The sequence below is a fragment of the Triticum aestivum genome, chromosome 6D (assembly GCF_018294505.1).
Source record: "Triticum aestivum cultivar Chinese Spring chromosome 6D, IWGSC CS RefSeq v2.1, whole genome shotgun sequence".
NCBI lineage: Eukaryota > Viridiplantae > Streptophyta > Magnoliopsida > Poales > Poaceae > Triticum > Triticum aestivum.
In genome coordinates, this window is record NC_057811.1 from 276,110,073 (window position 1) to 276,120,442 (window position 10,370).

General features: G+C 48.5%; 1 long non-coding RNA gene and 1 pseudogene across 6 annotated transcripts in view; one reads left to right on the plus strand and one right to left on the minus strand.

Moving 5' to 3' along the window:
* Positions 1-10,370, minus strand: part of LOC123144631 (uncharacterized) — a 91,384-nt pseudogene that overhangs the window by 15,651 nt on the left and 65,363 nt on the right.
* The window catches only part of LOC123144632 (uncharacterized), a 9,207-nt gene continuing 2,863 nt past the window's right edge, over positions 4,027-10,370 (plus strand). Inside the window, exons 1-4 of one of the 6 annotated variants that reach the window (XR_006471781.1) lie at positions 4,027-5,847; positions 6,488-6,606; positions 6,703-6,836; positions 6,929-7,357. This is a non-coding gene — a long non-coding RNA (uncharacterized lncRNA). Of the gene's footprint in view, positions 5,848-6,487; positions 6,607-6,702; positions 6,837-6,928; positions 7,358-10,370 lie in introns of those variants that run through there. The other 5 variants (XR_006471779.1, XR_006471782.1, XR_006471780.1 and 2 more) reach the window with 5 other exon arrangements.

Sequence of the window (10,370 nt, forward strand, 5' to 3'; positions counted from 1 at the left end):
GTCGCTGGCATGCCAGGACGCGATGCCCAGGCAAGGCCAGGGGATCAGAGTGCCAGGGCTAGTGAGCACCCCTGAGGCGACATTCTCGGGGAGGGGGGTGGAGCAGCGCGTACTCGTTGGCTCGCTCATGAGCGTCGCGTGAGGACATTAGACACCAAGGCTTTGTTGGTGAGGTGCATGTGGGAGCAGGCCCGCGGCCGTTAACGCTGTCGGGACTAACCCAAGCGTAAGCACCATGCCCAGCCCGCACTCGCACGAGGCTCAAGAGTGAGGCGTCGGGCGTGCGTGGCTAACAAAACGAATGAACTCCAGCAGAACACCGCAAGGAAAAGCAAACTCGTTTCTTAGAGAAAGCGCAAAAACTAAAGTCTTTATTTATAGAAACTGCAAACTTGTTTACAAGCAAACAAAAAATGGCTAGCGCGTCCGGCACCTTCATTGATCTTCTCGCCAACGTAGAGCATGGGGCTTCCACTTGGGTGTGGGCATGATCGATTTTTGATCGTTCGACCAACATAGAGCAAGGGGCTTACACTTGGGAGTGGGCGGAAGCTTCGGCAGGGCACAGCGCCGGGAAGCTCCGGGGCGTGTATAGCCCAACCTCATTCTTACGTGAGAGGGTCATGGGTAAAACTTGCGGAGGTGCTGGATGTTCCAGGTGTTCTGCGCAGGAACTCCATCCTCCGTCTCCAGGCGCACAGCGCCTGGCCTGGAAACATGGGCGACCCTGAAAGGGCCTTCCCACATGGGCGAGAGCTTGCGGAGGCCCTCCCTGGAGAGGATCCGTCACAGGACGAGGTCCCCATCCTCGAGAGTGCGAGGGAGGATGTTGTGGTTGTGGTAGCGCCGCAAGGCCTGCTGGTACCTCATGGCGCGAAGGGCGTCCTAGCGGCGGGCCTCCTCGAGGAGCACAAGATTGGTTTCCCGCGAGTCGTCCTAGCGTGCCTCGTCGAATGCCAGGACCCGCGAGAAACCATGCTTGAGCCCCGAGGGGAGGACCGCCTCGGCCCCGTAGATGAGGAAGAAGGGTGTGTCACCGGTGGGCTTAGTCGCGGTGGTGCAGATGGACCATAACATGGACTGTAGGTCATCCAGCCAGCCCCTGCCACAAGCCTCAAGCTTCTTCTTGAAGCTCCTAGTCTTGAGGACCTCAGCGTTGGCGCGCTCGGCCTGCCCGTTGCTTCGCGGGTGCGCCAAGGAAGCATAGCATATCTGGGTTCCACGGTTAGAACAATATAATCTGAAGAGGCCGCTCGTAAACTGGGAGCCGTTGTTCATGATGATACGGTTGGGTATGCCAAACCGGCTCACGAGGCCCTTGATGAACCTGATGGTTGAGTCCGCCGGGATGGTGCGCACGGGCTCCACCTCCGCCCAGTTGGTGAACTTGTCAATGGCGACGTAGAGGTAGTGGTAACAGCCTGCCATGCGGGGGAAGGGGCCCAATATGTCTAGCCCCCACACCGCAAAGGGCTGATGGATTTGCCTGGCATGGAACTGGCAGGCTTCGCAGGCCTGGACTAGCTTTGCGGCGTCGCGGAACACCGTGGGCGAGTAAAACCCACTGCGGAACACCTTACCTGCGAAGGTGTGCCATGAGGAGTTGTGCCCATAGTCTCCCCCATGGATGTCGGCTAACAGCTCGCTCCCTTGCTCTTCTGAGATGCACTGCAGCGAGACGTCATTGGGGCACTTGTGGTATAGCTCTCCATCTCCTGAGCACTAAGCGGTGGCTTGTTGGGCCACGCGCTCTGTGTTTGCGTCTTATTTTGGAAGGGTTCCATGGAGTAGGTAGGCCCTGAACTCCACGACCCAGCTATCCGCCTTAGGCTCCAACGCCAGCAGCAAGCGGGCCCAAAGGTCGGGCCACAGTCGGGGCGCACCCGTGATGGCGCGGGTGGTAGCTCCTCGAGGAGCATGCTAACAAAATACACAGGGTGCTCGATTATGCGCATAGTTGTGGTGTCTTGGTCGCCTTCTCTGGAAGGCTTGCTGGGTAGCACCTCAGGGGCCTCCTGAAGCGAAGCATCGAGTTCCTCCCGAGGAGAGGCTGGAGCCTCCCGAGGCGACCCCTCGGTAAGCGCCGACAAGGTCCGAGCGGGCTCAGGCGGCACCTTCTTGAGGGCGGCGGGTTTCTTCTTGACGTAGACTCGCTCCTCTCTCTACGGCACGAGGGCCACGCTGGCTGTCTAGGGGGTGGCCGCCAGGTATAGCAGCAGGCGCTCGTGAGGGCGTGGCGCGACCATGATGGGGGGGGGTCTCGTGAGATACCTCTTGAGGTCCTCGAAGGCCACATCCACCTCAAGAGTCCACTCGAAGGTCCCGGACCTTTTCATAAGCTTGAAGAACGGTAGGGCCCGCTCACCAAATTTTGATATGAAGCTCCCTAGTGATGCTAAGCGCCCGGCCAATCGCTGCATCTCCTTGAGGTCTGGGGAGGGCGCATTCTTTCGATGCCCTTGATCGTTTTGGGGTTGGCTTCGATCCCTTTGTGAGATACGAGGAAGCTAAGTAGCTTGTCGGAAGGAACTCCAAAGACGCACTTGTCAGGATTAAGCTTCAAGATGACCTTGCGCAGATTAGCGAAAGTTTCTTCCAAGTCTTTGATCAACGTCCGGGCCTCGCCCCTACTTATCACTCTTGGCTTTTGCGGTTCAAAATTGACTTTGGCCTCCTACAACATAGAAACTAGTGAAGACAAGAGAGACTTCATTCTCTCTTTTGTAGATAATATACCACCCCATTAGACCCCCTCTAGCATAGATTTCTCCCCCTCCCTCCCAAAGAGGAGTGTGAGCAACATGTAAATATGATGTGTACTTTGTATTATACTTTTTGAGTAACTAGAAAAGTGGCCCGCTCGATGCGCGGACTAGAAATTTATAAAGTTGATTGATGGGAACATATGATTTCATTTTTTTGAAATTACATGCGATGCCATTTTTAAATATTAGACTTTTGTGAACATAGTTTTATCTTTGGTATATTTGGGTTTTTACCCATATATAAATATTGTGTTATCCCTTCGTCATTTAACGTGTTAATTATGCATGATGTACTAACTTTTTTTATGTTCAGTTTCGTTGTTCAAATTGTATTTGTATAAATTTTTCAGCTTTTTTCTCATGCTGCTTAGTTATATTTTTTTTCTGTAAACACAAATTTTGTAGTTATCATTGTTTTTATGTAGGCATTTGTTGATTTGCTAACGATGTTCAAGAGTGGTAGGTATTTGTTTCAATATATAGTGATTCTTGCGCTCCAAGTGATTTCGTTTTAATTTGATATAAAAGTTAGAGTGTATTTATATATTGCACACATCCACTAAAACTTTCTTGGTAGGTATTTGTGTTGATGGTTATTTGATTTAGTTAAGTTAAGACACGCGATAGTGACGGACCTAGAATAATGGGCTTGGGGGTACCACCGTTCAAAGTTTGCATTAAACATCATCGTAATCTCAACAATAGTGTGAAAATAGCAACACTGTGTATTTAGTGTTAATTATGTAGTAACATTTATTTTACAATTTTGGAAGGGTGCCATGGCACTCACGACACTCCTATTGGAACCGTCCCTGACACACAGGCTCAATTAAAATAGGGTTGGCTAGTATTGGTTGTTCTATGATGGAACCACTTGTTGAGTGCGCCGTGTACCAAACTCTGCTTCGGATTTTGTCTTGGCGATCATAAGTGGAATAAAACTCGCTTAGCGGTACCAAACAGTCGCTTGTATCACGTTTGAAAAGTTTGCTCTCAGACTGTCCACTTTTTACAAAAGAAACATCGTCCACAGTTCTTTCAGACTATCCACTTTCTAGAAAAGAAACATTGTCCATAATTCTTTTATTAGAAATGCACCGTGCATAGTAGAATACATGTACAGAACGTCACTGGTTCCCACCATGCTAATTGTTCGCCTTCCTTTTTATGTAGTCTTCTCGACTTCTGAGTTAGAATTTTTCTGGCTTATTTCTATAAAAGTTCATTTCTTCTGCTGGTGAAATATTATGGGATTTATACCAAAAAAAGGCCCATGCAGATGTACATAGCGACCACACATCTTTCCTATGCACCGTAAAAACATTCCTCTTTTCCCTTCACACTTTCACAGTCACATGTTCCTCTTGCCCGATCCCCTTTCTCTCTTTCAGTCTTCTCTACTCTCTCCGGTCACTCCAACATTTCTGCCGCCGGCGCCGAATAGCTCCCATCAGCTTTCTTCCTTGATTCTGTGCCTTGAGCTTGCTCGTCCTCACCTGCAGCCACCCCCACATCTCGATTCTCTGTTGCAGCCACAGGGTGCCCCACAGCTCGATTCGCCGTTCCAGCCACAGTGTGACCTTCGACGGCGGTTGGTTTTTCTCCTCGTGTGCGTCCTCAGTCTCCTAGGCTGGTAAATAGCGATGGAGGGGTAGCAGGGCCCAAGCTGGAGCTGCGCAAGGGAGGAGGCGAGATCATCGATCTGCGCGGTGTTGTTCCTGTCAGCGTTCGTGCAGGTGATGTGGGCGTGGATTTCGTCTCCCGCTGTCAGCTTTGATCCATCTTTAGTATGAGGATGGTGGAGACGTTTTCTGCCCCTTGAGCGCCAGACGCATCCTACACATCGGCGACATTCTTCGAAGGTCCCCATTTTCCTTTTTCTGACTTTGTCATATACTTTTTTTCATAACCGGTTCCTTTGTTTGTGCGGTTGAACCAATATAATGTAATTAAGGGAATGCTTGTTAGTGAAAAATGTTTTCCCACTTTCCCTTGAAATCATGGAAAAACATGTGATTCTGTTTTTAAGTATAAGGTACTGTAGATAATAATTAGTGAGTGAAAATCAAAAAGAATGCAAGTTTATTTCTACGCACACATGATAACTGAACATGTGAGGTTCGTGGGGGCGTTGTTGTCCCCAAGCTCTGACTCGGACGCGTAGTCACTGTCCCAAAGTGAGGCAGCTCAAAAATTTGTCTTCATCTGCAGCAGAGGTAGCCGGGCTTGGTCATCGAATATTTTTGCTCCTCTTTGTTCAGATGTTGTTCGGAGTTCAAACTACCAAAGATCCTCGAGTGGTGTTCTTTTTGCTCCACTTTGTTGTAATTAATCTCTTCATTCAATAGCCTGTTTCCAAGTTCAATTATTTCTGAAGAAAGTGGGAGCTCAATTTTGGGGTTTACCTTGAGTTTATTTTCGAGCTTGTCTCTAATTCCACCAAGGCGTGTCCTTGTTTCTGTGAATTTGTGGCATAACATTGGTCTTCTGACTTGGCAGTGGCATAATATTATTGTGAATAGTTGTCCTTGGTAGTTGCCAATCGCCCACTGAAGCCACTCTGTTGTCATTGAGAAATCATAGTGCTTCGCAAGCAGATCTGTATGATGTGTGGACAACTCCATTTACTGTTCTCATGTCTTAGAAACATGTGAATCCTTTCTTGAGTTTAGTAGTATTCACATGTACTATTTTTTTCTGATTGCGGGATGGGCATAATATATCCTTCCAACTGATCTTCATTTCTTCCTTTTGCTTCACTTCGTGTCTTTCTTCTTCCATACCTTTTTTGACAGGAACTCTGCATATGTTAATTCTGTGGCTTCCTCACACATCTTGTGTGTCTCCATCTACTGTGTAAATTTAGTGATTCTCCCTCCTTTCCTTATTGTCTGTTTAATTTGTAGAATCTGCTAAAATGACTTGTTGCTCATTTTCCAGGTGGAAAGTCAATCTTTCAATGCAGGGATCTCTGAAGTGCATTTCAAATTGAAATATTCTCCAACACGCGTCATCTCTTGATCTCATTGTTTCGTATTAGCACAGTGGATTGGTCATCACCTTTATTTATGTATTTAAAAAGGTATCTTTTTTTATAAAGATCATCTGCACACCTCTTCATTTGTATGTGCTTGATATTTTCCAGTAAATTTATGTTGTATGGGGTACATAATGTTGCTTCATGTATACTACTACCAGTCGTGTAGTGATAAAGTTTAGAACCAAATGGATGATAATACACATGCGAGTAGAACTTTCTGAAGATTTTCTTACCTCACTTGTATCAAAGGTTGTCCTTTTGGTGTAGTTGCGTAGTGTGGGACATCCTCATGTATGATCAAAGACTGACTATTTTTCTTGTCTGCAATATCATTCTCCTTTTGAATCTTGCCATTTTTGTTGATTGTCTGGATTTGCATCAATAAGATAACAATTCAAAATATTGTTTTTCTTGTCCAAGTTGAAATCAATTAGGAACCTCTTGTGCCTAATTGGAAGTGTTACCTTTTTAGTTGTAATATTCTCGTGGTATAAGATATAAAAGATTCACAATTAGTAACGGGTCACCTTGTTAGATTGCATATTTGATTTGTTTTAACCACCTTGGTAGGTTTCTCAAATTCCTTGCTGTGTGGACGACCTTTTGTTTTCATTCTTTATTCCTGCACAATAGAGAATGCAAATATAAAGTTAAAGAGGACCATATTATAATATTATTACAGAAAGTGGCAGGCGACGGACGACTACAAAGATCAATGGCGATGCGCCTGCTGTGCTTTGGACTGAGGAGAGTACCTTGCTCTGCTGCTTCAGACCTTGGCCGGCCTTGCTCATCCAAATGGTGGGTTGACCACTGATTACATATTACTTCTCAAGTTTAGGATGATCTGTTATTTTTTTTACTTTTTACCTTCTAAATATTCGTTTTTCACTGAAGTAAAGGAGACCAACTTTGTGCCGAAATCTTTAATGTTAAAGAGGATCTTAAGTTCCAATCATCACGCGAAGACACAAATATTGAGTATTTTTTTAGTAGCAGCCGGCTGAAGCCATATCTACCTGATTAATGAGGTACTTCATTTAGACATCATTATTGAGGTACCGAGTCAAAATATTATGTGAACCATTATCTGTTCTACAAACTCTAAATGGATAGTCAACAGGAGATTTGGGGGCTGGTGACCGATGCAGGAAGACTATGCTGAAGTGCCACTTGTTGGATTCCCTGCTAGCTTGCTTAGAAAATAGAAGATTGATTAGATTGTCGTATTACCAAATAGTCTTGATGCAAGCTTCCTTTTGTGTTTAGTGTTAACATGACTGTGAATAGTGGGCATAAAGTAATTCGACATTGTTAAATCGCAACCATTAAAATTCCTAGATGAGGTCATGTGCTAGCTGAGAACGTATGGGTTACATAGCGTCTCAAGAAACCAAAGTAGTTAGCAACATGTGTTAGAGTTGTCATTATGGTATACGACTTCTAGTCCAAGTTAGTTTTGTACCCCTACCCCAAGTCGGTTTGTACCCTCTTATATACTCTTGTATGCCGCACCAAATCATCAATAAGCAACAGTTTTATTCAACTTTCATGGTATCAGATACCGGTCCCAGGGTTTAGGGTATGGCTCCGCCAACGCCGCCGCCGCCGCCGCCCGGCTACTTCGAGCGCCGGGCTGCACTCATCGCCAAGGCTGCCAACGCCGCGGCCGCTTCTCTCTCGGCCCTCACCATAGCTCCACAAAACTACCCTGCACCCATCCTCGCCGCACCAATATCTCTTGCTGACACAATCTCCGACGTCAGCCCCTACATCCCCATAGTTCTTGATCTCGCCGCCCACAACTACTACCATTGGAGACATCTCTTCGATCTCCACCTCGGCCGCTGCAACCTGCGCTCGCATGTCGCCACCAACTGTCTTCCCCGCCCCGACGATCCGCAATGGTTGAAAGACGATCTCGCGATCGTCCAGTGATTCTACACCCGCATCACCACCGAGATCTTCAACATGCTCGATCACGACGGCGCCACCGCTGCCAACATCTGGCACTCTCTCCGTCAGCTCTTCCAAAGCAACACCGACGCTCAGAAAAACGCTCTCCACACCGAGCTTCGCAATATGGTGCAAGGAGACGCCCCGGTGAACCTGTTCTGCCAGCGCGTTAAGACCATTGGCGATGAGCTCCGCGAACTCGGCGATACAGTTAGCGACTCACAGCTAATCAATATCGTCGTCGTCGGCCTCAGCGAAGACTTTGACAAGCAAGCCTTGTTCATACCGATGATACGGCCCCCTCCTACCTTCGCTGAAGTACGTTCCTTGCTACAACTCGCGGCGGAAACACAAGCTCGCAAGGACTCTCGCCCCAAGGTCTTTCATGCTGCGGCTCGTCCTCCTCTGTCGTCTACACCAGCGCCGCCTTCCAAGCCGGCTCCTGCCGCCGGGCCGTCCGCATCGTCATCTGTTGAACCGCCCCCAGGCTGGCGTCCTAGTCCGAACTACCGCGGCAAAAACCCTATCTACAGGCCGCCGCCGACTCGTTCGGTTCCGCCTACGACATCACCAGCACCGAGTCCTGCACCACCCACCAGTGCTCCATCTGCGGTTGCATGGCGGCCTCCTCATGATCCTTGGATGGGGCTTGTTCAAGCATGGCCCATGCCCTGGTCCGCTCCGTCCACCCTCGGTGCTCCGCCGGCATACTCAGGTGCCTGGCAACCCGGCCTTCGGCCGCCTACTGGTGCTCCCGGGGTTCTCAACCCCCGACAGCCGGCCAATGCCTATCACGCCGCCCCGACGTATGCTCCTTATGGTCATTACAGCACCGACGGCGGCGCCTACTACACACCTCAGCCGGCCCTGCTCCCGACGCCACCCCCACCACAGCCGGCCAATGCCTACTACACTCCCCAGCCGGCCCTACTGCCTTCACCATCGTATCCGCCGGCACTGCTTCCGACGCCACCCTCACCTGCGACGCCGAGCTGGGATCAAGCTGCCTTTCTCCAGGCCATGAATAACTTTGCTGCACAAGGAAACTCAGGTACGGATTGGATCTTTGATTCAGGGGCCTCTAGTCATATGTCTGCATCTAGTAATTGGTTATCTTCTTGCACTAAATCTCCTTTCCCTTCCATTATCCTTGGAGATGGATCATCTATTCTTATATATTGTGTTGGTCAGGCTCAACTTCCCTCTTCCACCAAACCTCTTTTACTTCGCGATGTTCTAGTTGCACCCGCCCTCATTAAAAATCTTATCTCTGTTCGCCAATTTACTTGCGACAATCTAGTTTCGGCTGAATTTGACCCTTTTGGTCTATCTGTGAAGGATTACCTGACCAAGGCCGAGATCGCTCGCTTCAATAGCTCCGGTGATCTTTATTCTCTTAATGGAGTTCCTGCCGCCACCCCTCCAACATCCATGCTGGCCTCCGTCGATCTCTGGCATCGTCGCTTGGGCCATCCCAACCCCGCCGTCTTAGCTTCTATGCTTAGTGAATTTACCATACCATGTAATAGGGACTCTCATAATTATGTGTTTTGCGAGTCTTGTCAATTAGGCAAACATGTGCGTCTTCCCTTTAGTTCCTCTAGTTCTTGTAGCACTTATCCCTTTGAATTAATACATTGTGATTTATGGACCTCTCCCATTGCAAGTGTTTCGGGTTTTAAATACTACCTTGTTATCCTAGATGATTTCACCCACTTTGTCTGGACTTTTCCTCTACGCAACAAATCCGAGGTCCATTCTCTTTTCCTTAATTTTCAACGCTATGTGTCTGTTCACTTCTTCCTCCCAATTCGCTTTATCCAATGTGACAATGGTCGCGAGTTTGATAACATTAAAAATCGTACTTTCTTCTTACAACATGGCATCCTGCTTAGGTTCTCATGTCCCTACACCTCCCCTCAAAATGGTAAAGCAGAACGCTCTCTTCGCACCCTCAATGATATAGTTCGCACTCTCCTCATTCAATTATCTATGCCTCCCAAGTTTTGGGCTGAAGCCCTACACATGGCCACCTTCCTTCTAAATATTCGACCTTCTAAAACTAAACCCAACACTACTCCCTATTATTCCCTCTTTCTTTCCCACCCCGACTACTCCGCGGTTCGTGTTTTCGGCTGTCTCTGTTTTCCCAATGCCTACGCCACTTCTGCAAATAAATTGTCACCACGCTCTATCCCATGTGCTTTTCTCGGCTTCTCTGACGAGCACAAAGGCTATCGCTGTCTCGACCTTCACACCGGACACGTTCATGTCTCTCGTCATGTCACGTTTGCTGAGCACATTTTTCCTTTCTCACAACGCACTACTGCACCATCCAACACCCCTAGCTCCGCAAACACCCCCTCTCCCCGTCCTTTCCAACTATATACTCCCCTACCTGCCGAACACAACTTATCACCACCACCATTAACACCCACCATAGCCAATCCCAACCATACACTCACCCCACCCGAGACGTCCCCAACACCCCCGACCCCTGCTCCCTCCCCAACACCCCCGGCCCCTCCTCCCACTCCACCACCCAGCCCTGCTCCCACTCCACCACCCAGCCCTACTCCTTCGTCCGACTCTTCCGCTGCGCCGGACTC